Source organism: Notolepis coatsorum, assembly GCF_963971535.1.
Source record: "Notolepis coatsorum genome assembly, chromosome: 19".
NCBI lineage: Eukaryota > Metazoa > Chordata > Actinopteri > Aulopiformes > Paralepididae > Notolepis > Notolepis coatsorum.
In genome coordinates this window covers 1,812,397-1,820,688 of record NC_140183.1, presented here as the reverse complement: position 1 = coordinate 1,820,688, position 8,292 = coordinate 1,812,397, and positions in this window count along the sequence as shown.

The following is an 8,292-nucleotide window of genomic DNA, read 5'->3' as shown; positions in this document are numbered from 1 at the left end:
ATGGGGCTGGTAGGAGAGCTGGACAGAGAGGGGTAATGGGGCTGGTAGGAGAGCTGACAGAGAGGGGTAATGGGGCTGGTAGGAGAGCTGACAGAGAGGGGTAATGGGGCTGGTAGGAGAGCTGACAGAGAGGGGTAATGGGGCTGGTGGGAGAGCTGACAGAGAGGGGTAATGGGGCTGGTAGGAGAGCTGACAGAGAGGGGGGTAATGGGGCTGGTAGGAGAGCTGACAGAGAGGGGTAATGGGGCTGGTAGGAGAGCTGACAGAGAGGGGTAATGGGGCTGGTAGGAGAGCTGACAGAGAGGGGTAATGGGGCTGGTAGGAGAGCTGACAGAGAGGGGTAATGGGGCTGGTAGGAGAGCTGACAGAGAGGGGTAATGGGGCTGGTGGGAGAGCTGACAGAGAGGGGTAATGGGGCTGGTGGGAGAGCTGACAGAGAGGGGTAATGGGGCTGGTAGGAGAGCTGACAGAGAGGGGTAATGGGGCTGGTGGGAGAGCTGACAGAGAGGGGTAATGGGGCTGGTGGGAGAGCTGACAGAGAGGGGTAATGGGGCTGGTGGGAGAGCTGACAGAGAGGGGTAATGGGGCTGGTGGGAGAGCTGACAGAGAGGGGTAATGGGGCTGGTAGGAGAGCTGACAGAGAGGGGTAATGGGGCTGGTAGGAGAGCTGACAGAGAGGGGTAATGGGGCTGGTAGGAGAGCTGACAGAGGAGGGGTAATGGGGCTGGTGGGAGAGCTGACAGAGAGGGGTAATGGGGCTGGTGGGAGAGCTGACAGAGAGGGGTAATGGGGCTGGTGGGAGAGCTGACAGAGGAGGGGGTAAGGGGGCTGGTGGGTGGCTGACCACGCCATGGGGCAGGAGTCCAGAGTCGGAGGCAGCAGGAGTCAGATTGGAGATCTTTGTATGATCTGACTGGAGTCAGGACCAGGTTATTATGGTAAATTAAATTAGGTAAATTACCAATTATGGCAGAGCTGGTTATGAAACAATGCATGACAGCTGGTTGCACACCTGAGTCTGTTCCTGCAATCACAGAGAGAGAGAGAGAGAGAGAGAGAGAGAGAGAGAGAGAGAGAGAGAGAGAGAGAGAGACTGTGACAATTTGTGTAAAGAGAGAGAGGGAGGAGAACCGAGGGCTTGGCAGGAGTGGAGGACATGACTTCAAGCAGTCAATAAGATTCAATGTCATTTTAGAGTAATATTATCACACGGCCTTTAGGTAGAATTACTTTGCTAAAAGCGCTCTCAGCACATCCAAAACAGCTTTGATGACACCACCATGAACATAAAGAGATCAGGTTCTCTCTTAAGGTATTGCATTCTGCACGGCGGTCACGGCTGTGACGTGTCTGCTCCTCAGTCCCCTCCCTCTTGTGTCTCTGGTCCCTCTCCTCATGTTTCACTGTCTAGATCCTGTAGTTCTACGTGTAGCATGTTTCTTGTCTGTAGCATGTTTCTTGTCTGTAGCATGTTTCTTGTCTGCCCCGGCCCTGTAGTTCTACGTGTAGCATGTTTCTTGTCTGCCCCGGCCCTGTAGTTCTACGTGTAGCATGTTTCTTGTCTGTAGCATGTTTCTTGTCTGTAGCATGTTCCTTGTCTGCCCCGGCCCTGTAGTTCTACGTGTAGCATGTTTCTTGTCTGCCCCGGCCCTGTAGTTCTACGTGTAGCATGTTTCTAGCCAGCTGTCACCAGTGTTTCATTGTCCCCATGTGTGCTGTATACTGTGTGCACTGCCCTTGTCAGTCGCTGTCAGATCATTAGACAGTCTTAGTTGATGTTTCTACTAGGGCTGTCAGTTTATCACGTTAATTAGATTAATTAATTACATAGCAAATTATCGCGTTATGAAAATTAACTCAAAATTAATTACAATTTTTTTTAAATATATTTAAATAGTATTTTTTTTATCTCATTCATTCCATAAGAACGTAGAATACACATTTACAGATTTTTTTTTATATGGTCCATTTGCATGTTCTTAGTATCTGATTCTAGGGACATCTATGGATCTCAGGGAATGTATCCCCAGTGTCAGAAATACTGTGTCTGTTACTAGGCTTGAGTCAATTGTAATGAACCAAATGAGAATATCAATTACATTTTTTTTATCTTTGACTGTGAATAACACTATGCTCAAATTGACCAGACCTGAAAAATCTAAGCAAATTAATAGATGGAAGATGATTAAACAGAAGGTTTTGTAGATACAGTACTGAATTCTGCCATCCGGACACATGCAATTTGAAATATGATTATAGAATATAGAATATCAGGCATAAAAGGCTGTCATCCCCACCTGTCTGAAGAAGTCCACCATCATCCCTGTACCCAAAAAATCTACGCCCGCTTGCCTCAACGACTACCGCCCTGTAGCCCTCACCTCCATAGCCATGAAGTGCTTTGAGAAGCTAGTGAAGGGCTACATCTGTTCCTCCCTCCCCATCAACCTGGACCCCCTGCAATTTGCATATCGCCCCAACAGGTCCACGGAGGACGCCATAGCCCATGTGCTGCACACAGCAGCATCACACCTGGACAAGAGGCAGGGGAACTATGTGAGAATGCTGTTCATCGACTACAGCTCAGCATTCAATAGTCCCCTCCAAACTCATAGCCAAGCTCAGGGACCTGGGCTTGAACTATGACCTCTGCCAGTGGGTCTTGGACTTCCTGACGGGCAGACCCCAGGTGGTAAGAGCAGGCAACTGCACCTCCTCATCCATCACGCTCAACATAGGGGCCCCCCAGGGCTGTGTTCTGAGCCCCCTCCTCTACTCCCTGTACACACATGACTGCGTGGCACAGCGGAACAACAACACAATCATCAAATTTGCTGATGACACAGTAGTGGTGGGCCTGATCTCTGCCAACGACGAGAGGGCCTACCTGGAAGAGGTAGAGAATCTGTCACAGTGGTGTCAGGAGAACTGCCTCTCCCTGAACGTCAGCAAAACAAAAGAGATGATTGTGGACTTCAGGAGGTCGGGGGTCAAGGATTACAGCCCCCTCAGCATCGACGGGGCACCGGTTGAGAGAGTGAACAGTTTCAAGTACCTCGGAGCCCACATATCCGAGGACTTGACATGGACCACACACATTGACAGTGTTGTGAAGAAGGCACGACAACGCCTCTACTTCCTCAGGCGCCTAAGGAAGTTCCAAGTCAGTCAGAAGATCCTTAGGAACTTCTACTCATGTACAATAGAGAGCATCCTGACTGGCAACATCACCTCCTGGTTTGGGAATAGCACTGCACAAGACCGTAGCTGACTACAAAGAGTGACACGTTCAGCCGAACGCACAATTGGAGGGGGGCTCCCCACCCTCCAGAACATTTACAACAAGCGGTGCAGGGGGAAGGCTAAGAGAATCATCAAGGACTCCAGCCACCCGAACAACTGCCTCTTTGAACTGCTGCGGTCAGGCAAGCGATACCGGAGTCTTAAGGCGAGCACAGAAAGACTCAGAAGAAGCTTCTATCCCCAGGCCATCAGGCTGCTAAACGAACAATAAACACTACACAACAACAACCACCAAACGCACATAGCACACACACCCACACGCATACACTCACTTAAACAAACAACACACTGCAGCACCCACTCTCCACACTTTAGATCACCTAAACACACTTTATATTTATTGATAAAGGATTACACTACAACTCGTACACCTACTGTAAATTGTACCTAAATTGCACCTCATCCCATTTCTGCCTTGCACTATATAGTATTGTATATTAGTACACTGCATAGTATATTGTATATTATATGGTAACTCAGTTACGTCTATTCTGCATCGAACATTGTACATATGTCTATACTGAACACCGTGACCTCATTTTCTACTTCTAAATTACATGCTATACTATGTTATTTTATTTCATACTTATCTTGTCTTGCACAGTCTCTGGAGTGTAACAGTAAGAAGCATTTTGTATAAAAGTATTCTGTACTTCTGTATGACAACTATTAAAGAAACTTGAAACTTGAAACTTGAAAATGGTTATGCGATTAAAATATGATCAATTAGATTAATTAATTACAAATCCTGTAATTAATTAGATTACTTTTTTTAATCGCCTGACAGCACTAGTTTCTACGTGTTCCTGTCTCTAGGGAGTTGTAGTCTGACGTCACTGGTGGTGGTTCCACCCGTATAGGGATTTATCATTGGGAAAATGGATTATCGGCTATTGTAACAAATCTGCTGCATGGAATTTGAAAAACGTTCCACTTTTGCACAAAATGAGTTCCCTTTTATCACTGCCATTATTGTTTGAGCATTTTTGGTTGAAATCAAATTAAAAAAAAATTATGATTAATTGCGAATGTTGAGCTATAGATTCCATCAAACATTCCATCCTAGGTAGCAGGGAAATGTAGATAATAAGGGATGCATGATTTAGTGTATAGCAAGAAAATAACACTTGTATGGTATAATCAATCAATCAATCAATCAATCAATCAATCAATCAATCAATCAATCAATCAATCAATCAATCAATCAATCAATCAATGCATGTATGGGAAAAGCCTATTCATAGATGTGTTGAAAATAACATCATTTTTAAAGAAAAAAACGACTAACCTTCATGCTGTCTTTTTACTATTATGCACTTTGCTACTAAGTAATCTACAGTGCCTATATTATGTCTATACTACTATGCACTCAAGTTCGACACTGTTTGATGAACAATATCGCTTACCCTTAGCTGCCAGAGTTGTGCCCCTCCTGCCAGAGTTGTGCCCCTCCTGCCAGATTTGTGCCCCTCCTGCCAGAGTTGTGCCCCTCCTGCCAGAGTTGTGCCCCTCCTGCCAGAGTTGTGCCCCTCCTGCCAGAGTTGTGCCCCTCCTGCCAGAGTTGTGCCCCTCCTGCCAGAGTTGTGCCCCTCCTGCCAGAGTTGTGCCCCTCCTGCCAGAGTTGTGCCCCTCCTGCCAGAGTTGTGCCCCTCCTGCTGACTTGTTGTACAGAACTTGTGAGTCGCTTTGGACAAAAGCATCGGCTGAATTACTAAATGTAAACGTACCAATGGAGTTGATGAATTCGGTGCCACATAGAGCACCGTAGGATAAAAAGGGGTCCCCAAAAATTGTGTATCACATGTTCTTTGAGCATGCATACAAGGACAGGGGTTGGTGTAGAACACAGAGCACTGGAGTATGCCCTCTCTGCCACAGGGACAGTCTTCTACGGGGACAGTCTTCTACGGGGACAGTCTTATACGGGGACAGTCGTCTACGGGGACAGTCGTCTACGGGGACAGTCGTCTACGGGGACAGTCTTCTACGGGGACAGTCGTCTACGGGGACAGTCTTCTACGGGGACAGTCTTCTACGGGGACAGTCTTATACGGGGACAGTCGTCTACGGGGACAGTCTTCTATGGGGACAGTCTTCTACGGGGACAGTCTTCTACGGGGACAGTCTTATACGGGGACAGTCGTCTACGGGGACAGTCTTATACGGGGACAGTCGTCTACGGGGACAGTCTTCTATGGGGACAGTCTTCTACGGGGACAGTCTTCTACGGGGACAGTCTTCTACGGGGACAGTCTTCTACAGGGACAGTCTTCTACAGGGACAGTCTTATACAGGGACAGTCTTCTATGGGGACAGTCTTATATGGGGACAGTCTCTTCTATGGGGACAGTCTCTTCTATGGGGACAGTCTCTTCTATGGGGACAGTCTCTTCTACAAGGACAGCGTCTTCTAAAGGGACAGTCTCTTCTACAAGGACAGTCTCTTCTAAAGGGACAGCGTCTTCTACAAGGACAGCGTCTTCTACAAGGACAGTCTCTTCTACAAGGACAGCGTCTTCTACAAGGACAGTCTCTTCTAAAGGGACAGCGTCTTCTACAAGGACAGTCTCTTCTACAAGGACAGCGTCTTCTACAAGGACAGTCTCTTCTACAAGGACAGTCTCTTCTAAAGGGACAGCGTCTTCTAAAGGGACAGCGTCTTCTACAAGGACAGTCTCTTCTATGGGGACAGTCTCTTCTAAAGGGACAGTCTCTTCTAAAGGGACAGCGTCTTCTAAAGGGACAGCGTCTTCTAAAGGGACAGTCTCTTCTACAAGGACAGCGTCTTCTACAAGGACAGTCTCTTCTAAAGGGACAGCGTCTTCTAAAGGGACAGTCTCTTCTACAAGGACAGCGTCTTCTACAAGGACAGTCTCTTCTAAAGGGACAGCGTCTTCTAAAGGGACAGTCTCTTCTACAAGGACAGCGTCTTCTACAAGGACAGCGTCTTCTACAAGGACAGTCTCTTCTACAAGGACAGTCTCTTCTACAGGGAAGCCCCCGGGCTCTAGAACCGACTGCCAGGGTCTCAGACTCCATTTTCCAATCCCACCGCAAGACATTTAAAACACTGACGGGATTCAAACACTGCGAGAGCAACGAAAAACCCCACGAAAATGGACTTTGGAAAAGTCATAATGGAGGTTGAAAATGTATTCAGCTGGTAGATTATAGACACACAACTATATAGAAAACTGTTTGCTTTGAATGTGAATGTAAAACAAAGTGAGTTGTTTACTAGAAAAACTACGTCTGATACCTTTAAGTGTATCTCATGTTGAATATTTAAATGTTTGTGGCGTATATGTTCGTCAGTAATTAGATGTGATCTCCCGTTGGGACAGCTCGTCTCCACATCCCTGACGCAAATGTGTTCTGTTGCGTAGGCTGGGAACAGGGATGGTCCGGTTTCCTCAAACCTCAAATTGTTGTACTTATCTGAAGATGGGGTTTAGAGGAGGGGGTGGGGGAGGGGGGGTGTTTCAAACCAAAACTATCTGGCTCTTCGAACAGGACCCTCACTGCTCCACCCTGCTGTCAGCACTGTCTTCGTTTGATAACCCTAGTTCTGGAAGTAAAGCCTGGTAGTCTACCCGGATCATTTAATGGGCATATTTAAACCAGGAAATAAGACTAAATACCTTTTGCTCCACTGAATCACAACTGGATCAGACAGTAACATAAACGTGGACGGGCTGAAGTGTGTAAATAAATCTACATCAGGGCCCAAGCTGCCTATTGTTTTTGATCTAAAGGCTTAATATGATCGCATACCAGGCAATTTCTGAGAGGGAAGCTTATTGGAAAAGGGTCAAGGTTGGTCGGCGTGGGAGGATGTGATGACGGAGAGGGGCTGAGTAAAGCCTTGAGTCCTCTCTCTCGTTCTACGTGTTGATGAACCTTGGCGTATGGAGCCTAACCTTGGCGTATGGAGCCCAACCCATAGGCGTGTGATTGGTACGGAGAACCCATGCCCATCTCTCAGGCTCAATAAACCATCCTATACACAACACACCATCACTCACACTGGCATGTCCATATTTCATGTTAACCCTTAAATCTCCACGGGGACACCTCCCACCCTGTCCTCACTCCAGAGACTATTGTCATCACCATACAGCCCTACAGGGGAACTGCTCAAGCCTTTAGCATCGTCGAGCCAAGAGACACATTTTAATATTGGCAGCAGGGTCTGCAGGGCCAAACATAATCCCATTGCACATGAATTATAATGTGCCTGGTAATGAGCCAATGTTGTAACCGAGAACCAAACAAAAACGTATTTGTTCAACAAAAATAGATGTCATTTCTTATAGATATAATTGTTATAAATATTGTTATAGCCAGGATATTATACACAATATTTTACACTCTTTTGATATTTTACGCTATTTTGGAAGACCAATTATTATATATATATTAAGGCTGTCAAAGTTAACACGGTATTAACGGACTCGGGCTCGTAACGTGCAGGCGGCCTCTTCACGCGGCCCGGCCGAGTAGGCAGGGGCAGCGTCGGTGGCGACCGTGGCACCGGGAGCGGCGTGCCCAGGAAGGCACCGGCAGGAGCGGTGAGGTCAGAGGCCGCCTCATCAGCAGGCGCTGTAGGGAAGGCGCCCATAGCCGCGGTGGCGGGGCCCATCAGCCGGCTGCTGAGCAAACCCCTGGGGCATCGCGGGCGGGGGCTGACGGGTGGGGGCCGGGGTGGGCACAACGGGTGGGGGCAGATGTCCCAGAGCAGTAGGTGGCAGCGACGGCGCAGCCGACTGCTGATGGGCGCAGGGTGTGGCCGGTGTGTAGGCGCGGAGGAAACGCCGGTTGTGCAATGTCAGACGTCCCGAACCGTCGACCCTGACCCGATACTGGTCATGGCCCAGTGACTCCACCACCACCCCTGACCTGTCCCATTTGTGAGGGCTTGGGCCCTGCTGGTTCTGGAGGAATACTCTCTCGCCGAGTGCCAACGGGCGGAGCGGTCTCGAGTGAGTC